Source organism: Corvus hawaiiensis, chromosome 5, assembly GCF_020740725.1.
Source record: "Corvus hawaiiensis isolate bCorHaw1 chromosome 5, bCorHaw1.pri.cur, whole genome shotgun sequence".
Taxonomy (NCBI): Eukaryota; Metazoa; Chordata; class Aves; order Passeriformes; family Corvidae; genus Corvus; species Corvus hawaiiensis.
In genome coordinates, this window is record NC_063217.1 from 27606365 (window position 1) to 27617541 (window position 11177).

The following is an 11177-nucleotide window of genomic DNA, read 5'->3' on the forward strand; positions in this document are numbered from 1 at the left end:
CCACTGCAGGAGGCTTCTCTTAGAACTGGGACAATGTTCAGTGTCTGAAACAGTGGCCTGAGTGCTGTAATTCAGGCTTTCTGAGCAAAGCCTGCATCCACTGCCCTGCTGCCATCTGCCCCTGGGGAGCTGGCAGGGCAATGGTGGGAGGGATGTGCCACACCTTGGGGTGTGCCGTGGGGGCTGGCACTGACCTCAAGGTTTGCACGACAGCACTCAGAGAAGAGATCTGCGCAAGAGTCTAAACTGGGTTATCACAGAATCATAGAATGGTTGGATTGGAAGGGACCTTGAAGATCACCTAATTCCAACCCCCCTGCCACAGGCAGGGACACCTTTCACTAGACCAGGTTGCTCAAAGCCCCTTGAGTGTTTCCAGGGATGGGGCATCCACAACTTCTCTGTGCAACCTGTCCCAGTGCTTCACCACCCTCACAATAGAGATATTCTTCCTAATCTTATCTTAGCCTACCCTTTCATCATGCAAGTAGCAGGGGTAAAAAGAGCGGCTGCATTTTGAACAAGAGAGATTGACCACTCCATGGTATGCTCTTTTTGCATCCCACTAGTGATGAAGTAAGTGGACATGGGAACATCTGTAACGTTTCCAGTATTTTAGGACAGTGAAAGATAGTGCTGGCAGCAGATTTCAAAAACTGGTAAGAAAAGCACTGTTGACATAGTTAGAGCAGCACATGGTCTCCTTGTTATCCAGTCATTCCACCCCAAGTACACCCTTACGCACAAACAGTGCTGTAAATGAACACTTTGTAATGGTTACAGAGTAGGTGGCTTAGGACAAGTTGGTTCAAAGGGTGTGTTCTGTATTTAAGCTGCACTTGACATGACAAATCTTCCTCTTGTTTTCAAATGCAACACTAGCAAGGCCTCATTTATTTCCCTCAAGAAGCAAAAGCAAAATGTGGAAATTTCTTGATCCTGCTGCAATCCATCAAAAACAACAATTATGCCCATAGTCTTCCAGGAGGAGACATGAATGTTTTCCCCTTGAGGCATCTGAAATTGAAAATGAGAAGAATGTTACCTCACGAAATAAAATAAAACACCAGGAAAGACGCATGAAGGGGTTAAGTGGCAGGGTCAGAAGTAAAATGAGAGCAAATGTATTGATTTCATGACAATAAAATGATGGGTTTCACAGCAAGGATTTATTACTCTGCACTTCACAGTCTTGAACAATAAAGGCTTGGCTTTAATCACAGTTACAACATTAAGATATTAATTCATAGTTTCCCTCCCCTCTGCCACCAGAATTGTTTACTTTAGCCTGGATTTTGGTTTATCCTGTAAAGGAAATGGAATCTAACATTGAAATTTGGAACTTGACCCAAATGTACTACAGAACTGGGCCATATCGAAAAAAGATGAGATTGTGATACTCTGGCCTCATATTCTGGGGTCAGGTTTTCAATTACACATAAAAAGTGGGAACAGACCTTTCTGTATGCTGCTTTGTAATACCTCACAAGAGAAGAGAGTGGTCATTTGATCATGTACAGACAATCTCAAATGTCTAAACTGCAAAATCCCCACTCTGGCCTCACAGCCTACTGTACTTCATTACATTAAAGTTCACCTGGCCATATGTACAGAAAACTGCATGTACCAATAGGTCTAGTTTCTCATTTAGGAATGCTCATTATGCATATCTTCTGTGTTGTCATTTCCCCATTTTGTTCTTTCAGTTGTTTAAAACTGGAAAAAGGAAATGCCCTGGTCAAAAGAGAGCTCTGTCTGCATCGTAGAGTAACTTGACCCTGTCATGAGCCTAAACTGTATGTCCCACTCCTTCCCTTGCTGTGATGTGTACCAAACCAACCCCCCATCCTTCCCTTCCCTTCCCTTCCCTTCCCTTCCCTTCCCTTCCCTTCCCTTCCCTTCCCTTCCCTTCCCTTCCCTTCCCTTCCCTTCCCTTCCCTTCCCTTCCCTTCCCTTCCCTTCCCTTCCCTTCCCTTCCCTTCCCTTCCCTTCCCTTCCCTTCCCTTCCCTTCCCTTCCCTTCCCTTCCCTTCCCTTCCCTTCCCTTCCCTTCCCTTCCCTTCCCTTCCCTTCCCTTCCCTTCCCTTCCCTTCCCTTCCCTTCCCTTCCCTTCCCTTCCCTTCCCTTCCCTTCCCTTCCCTTCCCTTCCCTTCCCTTCCCTTCCCTTCCCTTCCCTTCCCTTCCCTTCCCTCTTTACCTCTTTTATTATTAAATTAAATTAAAAAAAAAAACAAACCTAATTTTTTTGGCACCAACATCTAACCTTGTTCGTTTTTAAACAAGTTTTGGGATGTATTTCAAACCTTTCTGGGTTCGATCCATGTTATCCATAGAGACTCAAGTTTTCTTTGCTCTTCTATGTTTAGACTGGATTGTAACAGTGACCGGTGACAGGACTGGAGGGAACAGCATGAAGCTGTGTCACGGTAGGTTTAGGTTGGATGTCAGGAAAAGGTTTTTCACCCAGAGGGTGGCTGAGCACTGGAAGAGGCTCCCCAGGGCAGTGGTCACAGCACCAACCTGACAGAGTTCAAGAAGCATTTGGACAACACTGTCAGGCACATGGTGTGACTCTTGGGGAGTCTTGCCTAGGGGCAGAAGTTGGACTTGATGATCCTGATGGGTCCTTTCCAACTCAACATATTGTATGATTCTATGTGTCTGTGATAGCTCCAGCTACTTCCCTCTTCGAATACACTCCTACTGGGCAAAGTTGTTTGCTAATGTAGATTTACAACCGAGGCCTGAGAAATGCAATTATTTGTAATTTCAGGGGTTGCCCAGGCAAGAAATCTGCTACAAAATCATATAATGGAACTGGGTGGTCTGATTACTCTTGCCCAAATACAGTGCATGGCAAATATTTTTCTTCATGTGTCTGTTCTTCTCTGGCCAAACTCTTGAGTACAGGGAGGACATGGTGGAGATACTAAAACGGGAGAAGAAAATATTTTTTTTGCAAAGGTGAGCACAGAGAGTGATCTGCATCTGTCTGCAAGGCAAAGAGATTAAATGCTCTGCAGGAGGCAGAGTGATGCAAAAGCAGACAGGTCACAAATAAAACTGTAGGATTTTTGGCTGGGTATTTCCTGAAACTGGTCTCTGTAAATTAAATTACGTTCTGAGGAGGAAGGTTACTGGCAAGGAAGGTGTTCTCACATCCAACAGGTTAGCAGAGGTTGGGATCCTCTGCTGCACTTGGCTCAAAATATGGCTACATGTATTTTCAGCAAGGACAAAAGCATGACATGAACATGCACATTTCAGGTATGTGAATAGACAAAGTTTAAGGCATCTTTTCCTTTTAGGGACTGAATAGATTTTCCAGCCTCCTCCTGTGGGGCTATACTTCACCACATCCCTGAAGTTACTCTGAGTGCTGTAATGATGCACACGCAACACAGAACAGCAAATAACCCGAAGCTTGATTTCAAGCTGTATCTGTCCTTAGCATGCAGGTTTCCAGTTCCTGGGATAAACATACCTTCAGAATTTTTATTATTTTTTTTTCAGTGCTTGGTGGATAAGACCATAAATGATAATTACAAGAGTAATTTGAAGCTTTTTCTTGTGATCAAAGAATGTACTAGGACTACAGTTTGCCTGTATAAAGAACATCCTTGATGGTCATTTAACAGAGGCAATTCATGTTAACTGTGTGGTTGTTTCTCTAGAAGGGAAATATTTTGCATTAAATATTTCTTCATAAATAACTATTTGTTCATAAAATGTATGTGTGTATGCACAAAGATGGTGTTTATTCATCTTCTTCAGCTATTTCAACTATTGCATATGGTGAAGAAATATCGCTTGAATTTTTCTTTGCTGAAATCTCAATTTTTCTCCTTTAATTTTTAGATTGAGAAGAGCTGGTAGCTGTGCCCTTGCCAATAAAAATAACTCCTGGTAACAACATGTATGAGGTGAATTATTTGTTAATCTTCTGAAAGAGCAAGGAGAACAAAGAGGGGATGAGATGGAGCTACAGAAAAAAGTGACATGAGGGCCAGGATTTCACCACTAGAGAGTGTAATTCTACTACATAATTTGACCTTTACTTGTCCTAGAGAGAAACTGATTCAAAGCAATTAACTTAGAAATACGTGATATGTTGACTAGGATTGCCTGAAGTACTTTCTTTAGGTCTTTTATCAAAATGAAAATCAAATGCTTGGAAGAAAAATGCATTACTTCCTCTGTGCATTACTTAGCATGAGTTTCAGGTGGCATTTTGCAAAGTAAGATGTATGTAAATTGGAATAAGAGCTTATATCAAACTTGTCCTTGAGGCAGATGGTTATGCATTCAAATTTAAATTTCAAGCATTTTAATAAATGAAGTCACCCGTAATGCATTTATATGTATTTTTAAATTTTGTTTTCAACTCTGTGTGTTCTATCACTATGCATTCCCCTTGGGCTGATATTGCAATTTTTACCTCAAAGACAGTTTTTAGAAAATTCTGCCTTTGCTTCTGCTGTGGAGAAGCAAAGCTGCACTGTGAAACTCACTGCTGTTCCATGGCTTAAGGAGAAGTAAACCAGGCATGTAATGGTTAGAGAAATAGTGGAAATGAACCTCTTACTTACACGTGATGCCACTTCCGTTTATGGATGTATAACTCTGTCATGAGGCTCACATGGAGATTCTTCACTTGACTGCTGCAGTCTGCCTGTGGCGGCACCCACACGCAGCTTCAGGTCTTTTTCAGTGGTCACACAGTCAGGCCTCAGGTCATATCTCACTTGATAATGACTGGGATTTCTCTGCCTTGCTGCAGCCTCATTCCTTCTCACTGAACTGAGAGATGAAGCCAGAAGCAAGAATTGGCACCTGCAGGACCTGCTGGAGGGCATGAGCTCTGAGGGAGCTCTGGAAGCCTGTGGTGTGGATCTAGTCACAGACTGGTGCTGGCAGAGAAAATGAGGGTTCCCAGGTCATCTCCTATGGCCACTGTTAGATGATGTGAGAAGCCTGTGAAATGCAGAGTCACAGATGTCCGGGCTATGGATGAGGAAAATGTGCAGCTTGGCATCAGGCCTATGGACAGCCTTAGTAGCCCTTGTTCAAACCAACCTCCAGCTTAGCTAGAATGACCACAGGATCACAGAACCTGAGCAAGAATAAGGCTACTGAGTGTACCCCAGCAATCCATGTTAAGGGATGATTAATGGCTCCTCTGGGTGTGCACAAGTGTGCATACAAAAGATACAGCACTTGTACCTGGAATCTGGCAGGTCTAAGAACAGTCTGACTGAGTTGTGCATCCATAGTATCTGTTCCTTACCACTCCTCTCCCAAGGAGTATATTGGGAAAGAGTTTATATGACAGGTTCCAGTAAGCACATAAATGCTGTGCTCGGGAACCTGGGAAGGGGTCATCATATACGCTGAGATCTGTGAATGTGGTTACACCTCTAACAACATCCTTGAAAATATGTCTTAGCCCTGAAGCTAGTGAAACCATTATTTTTGAGTGCAACTGCATTTATTTTAGCTGAGTTTGCTATAGGTTTGAATCTTACTAGGTTTTTCTCTGCTGGAATTTTTAAACTTTGCAGTGAATTGAGGTATATGTAACCTAGAATATCTATTAGTGTTTTAAAAGTTTTGCTCCATTCTCTTTTCAAAACAAAGCTGGTATAAACTTACATCTCACATACACTAAATCCAGCAATTAACTCAGTCATAGCATGTTCCAAAGGACATGCTGTTCTGTGACTGACCACTGAAATACCAAACCAATTATGTTCAATTCATGTATCATTTAGGCAACACAATGCATTTAAGAAAGAATGAGTATTTTAAGTGAGTTTTATATGGTTTCCATGGTGATTGTACTAAAATTAATAACAATAGTCTTAAATATGTTTTCATTTAGAATATCTTGAAAAGAATTTGTTTGGTTCCAACATGCTGTGTTTACACTATTATTTGTTCCAAATCACCGATTATTATAAAATGTAGATAAATTGGCGTGGCAGTATTGTTCAAACACTTTAACAGAGCACCAAAATAGTTCAAAGCTTGTTGCTCAATATTTTTATCCCAGCTGACATGCACATTAAATTGGGGAAATGTTCCAAAAAGGCAGTAACCGTATGATTTAAATTCGATGCCATAGTTTTGCATTAGGCCATCTTCCAGAGTACATTTTGCTCTTGCTGTTTTATTATAGAATTCAGGAGCTTATCAAGAGACAGCTAAACTTTGTTGGCAGCTTCTCAGGAACACACAGCAGTTAAAAACTGAGAGTATTTGCATAGCAGTGAGGGGTAGGGGCAACAATTGTTACACAGATTACACTGATAGCTCTTACTTTGGCTGTAACCACCACCCCTCCATCCACATATGCTTCAAACCCTATCCAGAGCTAAGTCTCTGGGCTTTAGATGAAGACGGGAACAGGATACCTCTGAAAAATGGATTGGGGTGAGTATTGAACAACCTAGTCTTGGCCTCTCAGCTGAGGAATGAGGTGGGTTTAGGCTTTTTGAAGCTTTGGCTTTCACTAACTAGTGTAAGGTGGCAGCATGCACGTAAAACCCTTGTAATACTTTTAAAAAGTCAGTCAAGACTAAGTTATGCTGTTCTTCTGTGAATTATAAATACTGCAGCCACAGTTAGCTTCCAAGACACGGGTCAAGCTGAATGACATCTGGACTCTGAGGTAACCCTAGATGAAAATGCTCCTCCTGTGTTCAACTCAGTCTTCTTGGAAGCTGCTCCTCTATAAATGTTTAATAATGCACAATAACTGCAGATACTGGCCAGCTGGGATATGGATGCTTTTGTTCATATGCAACTACTTTGAAAAACTGAGATAATGCTAGGAAGAAAACAGTGCTTGAACCGGGAAATATTCCTGGTTATTTCTTCTCAACTTCCCCTTCTATATTTGAATTTTGTCTGTCTTTCCTCAAGTCTGCATGGAAATCTGCACTTTCCAAAAGAGCTGAGTACAATCGTGTATAATCATGTGCAAATGCACAAGGATGATGGTTCAAGAAAATGTGTGCCTGAGTTCTGAGACAGCAGGAGAGGAAGCAGAAGCATCGCTGTTATTGCAGTACCAACTTCTTGCTGGAAGGAAGTTTATGTTTAGGGAAGGTAGGAATACAATACTGCTGTTACAAAGCTGTCTCTTCTTTAAAACACATTTGCTCAGGGTCATCCAGAGAGAAACATAAATTTACTTTTACAGGAGATGTTGGATTTTGGCTGATGTGCTTCAGCTGATCTTGATGGTGTTTTGTAAGCAAAGACTTCAGCTCATATAGGAGGCTTGCAACTTGCTGCAGAGAATGCACTGCTGTTACTGGGTGAAATTCTCCATCCAGCCTCGTAGAGGTCAAACAGCCATATCTGATGATTTTTGCCAAAATTTCCTTTCTTTTTTCTTTTTTTTTAAACTTGGAAAAAGGGAGCAATGATCACAGTGATTTCAGGCCCTTTCTAGTTTTCTCTAGCTCCCTGGCCTTGGCCACAGGCTCTGTGTAAAATACGGACATCTTGGCTCAGGTTTTCCAGGCAGTATGTTCTGCCTTTAGACAAGGTCCACCACTCTTTTTGCACCTAGGTCAAAGTAAGAATTTTAGCAAAATTACTGGAGGGAGCTGTTGAGGAAAAAAAACAGACTAGATTTTGTCTCTCTTAGAAGCATCTTATGTTTCCCTTTATCAGCCTGTGCATCAGGGAAAATGGCCACAGTTTGGGATAGATTTGACTCAGATCAACATTTATCTGCAGCTCTAGCAGTTAAACCTATGAGCAAAGCACAAATATCATCAAGAAAACAGTCTACTAAGTGTCAGAGGGTTGCAGTGATCCAAGTGAGAGCCCATACTACTAATAACTGGCTTAGCTGAGAAGTATCTGAGGACATAGCCTTTGTTTCTTTTATAGCAGGAGAAGAAAGGAAACCTGTTATTCTTCAAGGGCTGCTCTCTGTGTGTGGTCTTTTCCTCACACAAGCTTACCTGAAAAGTCAGCGTTATGTTCATAAGCATCCTGCAGTTATTTTAACTTCTTTTTCTTGGCTGTGGTTCTAATACAACTTCTGCTCAAGTATCAAAATGTGCCACACACAAGTAACTACTCAGACAGCAAAGTGGGTTATCTCAGACAACATAGCCAGCAACACACACGCTGTTTTGCACTCCTGTCTCTAATGTAAACGACCTTTACCTGGCATAATGCATTTCTGATGTAGAGAAAACTGACACACTTTTGATAACTGATGCTGATTTGCAATTAACTGTAAAGTGCAAAGCAACTGTCTTAATTTGAACACAGGGAAAAAGGGCTTTGGGATCTTTGAAACATCTAGCAAGAATCTGTCTGTCCATATATATTTCCTTTCCACGGGACTCCTGGTTTGATATATGCATGTTGCAGGATCCCCACTGCAACATAATGGTGGAGACTTGAGAGCAGAACATCCCCGATCCCTAAGCGACTGATTTGTGTGAGTAAACCCTGGAAACTTTGGATTCCTCTTCTTGGTTTTGCTTTGCTATTCCATATCTGAACTATGGAGGAACCGTGGGAAGACTCTTGGCTCTCAGAGCCGCATATGGACATTTATCTTAAACTTAAAATGATTCTTGAACAACGATTTGTGAATTTTAGCTTGATTCAAGCTCAAAAAGAACTGAAACACTTCCTGGCATGGTTGTTTAAGAACTTTTTCTATGTTTCTTGGGATTTAATTCTTACCAAGGGCTTTTGGAAAACCGTTTGGACACAGTTAATACTGGAGTCAAAATATATGCCAATGGAAGAATATTTTTGTGAATATTATTTAGTTACCGAGACTGTTGAGCAATGTCAGCTGTGTCCTGGTGAAGGGAAGCCTGGCGCAGGGACCGTGCGGCCCAGGCCACGTGCGCCGAGCGCTCTCCGAGCAGCAGCGAGGCAGTTCCCGCGCGTGGGCGGAGCCACGCGAGCCGCAGTGTCGGTGGCGGAGCGAGGCGCGGCGGGAGCAGCGGGACCCGGCGGTGCCCGCACGGCCCCGCACAGCGCGTGGTGGAGCGAGCCCCGGGAATGCCTGGCCGAGAGGGGCGGCGCGCGGGCAGCGGCTGGCGGCTGGCGGCGGTGGAGCGGAGCCGTGCCCAGCCGAGACGCGCGCTGGAGCCGGGCGCGGGGGGGTCATCGCTCGGGGGCCCGGCCGAGACGTGGGTGCAGCGCCCGGCATCGGCAGCGAAGCTGCGACCAGAGGAGGCGACGCACGGAGAACTGAGCGGCGCGGCCCGGCCCGGCCCGCGCAGCCCCGAACGCGACCCCGGGAAGAGCGCGCAGGCACGAGTAGCCCCGAGAATTCCAACACGGGAGCGACCGAAGGAGAGAGCAAAGACGCAGCGAGACAGAAAACAGCAGCCACTCGGAAAAAGGAAAAGATCATAGTAACTAAGATCTTAGGGATAGTAAAATGGTATAATGTTAAGCAAAATTATGGTTTTATAACAAGGTGTGACAACCAGCAAGACATATTCGTGCATAGAACTGCTATTAAAAAGAATAACCCTGAAAAATGGATCCCAAGCTTGGGAGATGGAGAGGTGGTGGAATTTAATATTGTACTAGGGAGAAAAGGGTTACAAGCATCGCAGGTCACTGGGCCTGATGGTGTTCCTGTAAAAGGCAGTATATATGCAAAAAATCGTAGTCATGTTAGACAATATCTCCATTGTAAGCCCTCCCTACAGTCTCCCTTTCCTAATCCCACCTTTCCCTTTTACCCTATGTCCTATTACCCCCAGTGTATTCCCAATCTGTTTTTTCATCCATGGTTTCCCTCACAAAACCATGCTTTTGCCAATTGTTTCCCCAAAAATCCCTTTCCAATGCCGAGTGGGGGATGAAAAGGGGGAGGGAAGAAGTTAAACCCTCTCCTGCCTCAGTTTCCCCACAAAGCATGCTCAGAGAGTTCTGTCTCCATTCTGTCAGCCCTAAGATGTTCCACAGAATCTGTTTGGACATTTAAAGACTCAGGAGGGTGGCTTGTTTTGTCTTGAAACTGTTCTTGTTATGTTTATCCAGTTGTTTTCATTCTCCTTTTATTAAAATAAAACCGGTGAGGTGTTGGGGTCCCTCCCCTGCCGTGTAGCCCTGGGAGAGGGGCCCTGAGGGCACAGACACGGGGCTTCCCTGCCCCTGCTCAGCCTCGTTCCCATTGGTTGGTTTGTGTTCCCTGCGCGGGCAGAAGGACCCTTGGTCCCGTGACTGGAACAGTTCCTCAGCAGAGCTCCGGCCATGCGGCTGGGGAAATAAACATCTCTGAAACAGCTATCAAGAATCTGTCTGTCCATATATATTTCCTTTCCACAGGACTCCTGGTTTGATATATGCGTGTTGCAGGATCCCCACTGCAACAGATCTTCACATAGCGTTGTACATACCCTGAAAGTCCTTGAATTACATATTCCTTGGGAATTACTTGCTGTCTAGTTACAATCTAGTTACAATTCCTGTAATGATACACCATTGTTTTCTTATCATATCTACGACTACATGATAATAGGTCTTTCTGTTCTGGTTCCAACAGCTTCATACACAGGTGATGCCAAGCTCTACTTTTTGTCTCCTTTCACAGAATCACAGAATGGGCAAGGTTGAAAAGAATTTCATTGGATCATCTTGTCCAACCTCACTGCTCAAGGAGGGGCATCCTAGAACACATTGCACAGGGTTGTGTCTAGATGGTTCTTGAATATTATAGCATAGCATCACAGTGTTGTGCTTTGTGCTAAATGCTGAAAGTAAACAGCAAGCGGATGAAAGTAACAAGCCAAAACATTAAAGCGCATTTTTGTCCCTTTCACTGTCTTTCAAAAATATTTTAAGTTTTACACTATAAAATACTGTCACTCTTTCTTTCTGTTTTACTTACGATTGTGGTGGGGTGAGAGGGCAGGTCAGACTCTGGATCAGACTTGAATTTTTTGCATTTGCCAAGAAGCCATTTTAATGATTGTAACAATTCAGGAAGACCCACTAGCCAGATAAACTAAAACCACCATCTGTGAGTTTCTGAGTGTACCCACCACTGTGCACATGTGCTTAGGGCTGTGTGTGTGTTTTGGGCTCTGTGTGTGCTTTGAGCTGTGTAGATACTTAGTTTAACCTGCCATTTGCAAGAAAAGAGCCTGTGATCAGATACATCTGGAAGCTTTTACC

The 11177-nt window shown here is 43.4% G+C and overlaps 1 long non-coding RNA gene across 5 annotated transcripts in view; it reads right to left on the bottom strand.

Moving 5' to 3' along the window:
* Positions 1-370: 370 nt before the first annotated feature.
* LOC125325640 overlaps positions 371-11177 on the bottom strand; it is a 37154-nt gene continuing 26347 nt past the window's right edge. For 4 of the 5 annotated variants that reach the window (XR_007203459.1, XR_007203460.1, XR_007203461.1 and 1 more), the window contains one exon: positions 2568-7574. This is a non-coding gene — a long non-coding RNA (uncharacterized LOC125325640). Of the gene's footprint in view, positions 1018-2567; positions 7575-11177 lie in introns of those variants that run through there. The other variant, XR_007203457.1, reaches the window with a different exon arrangement.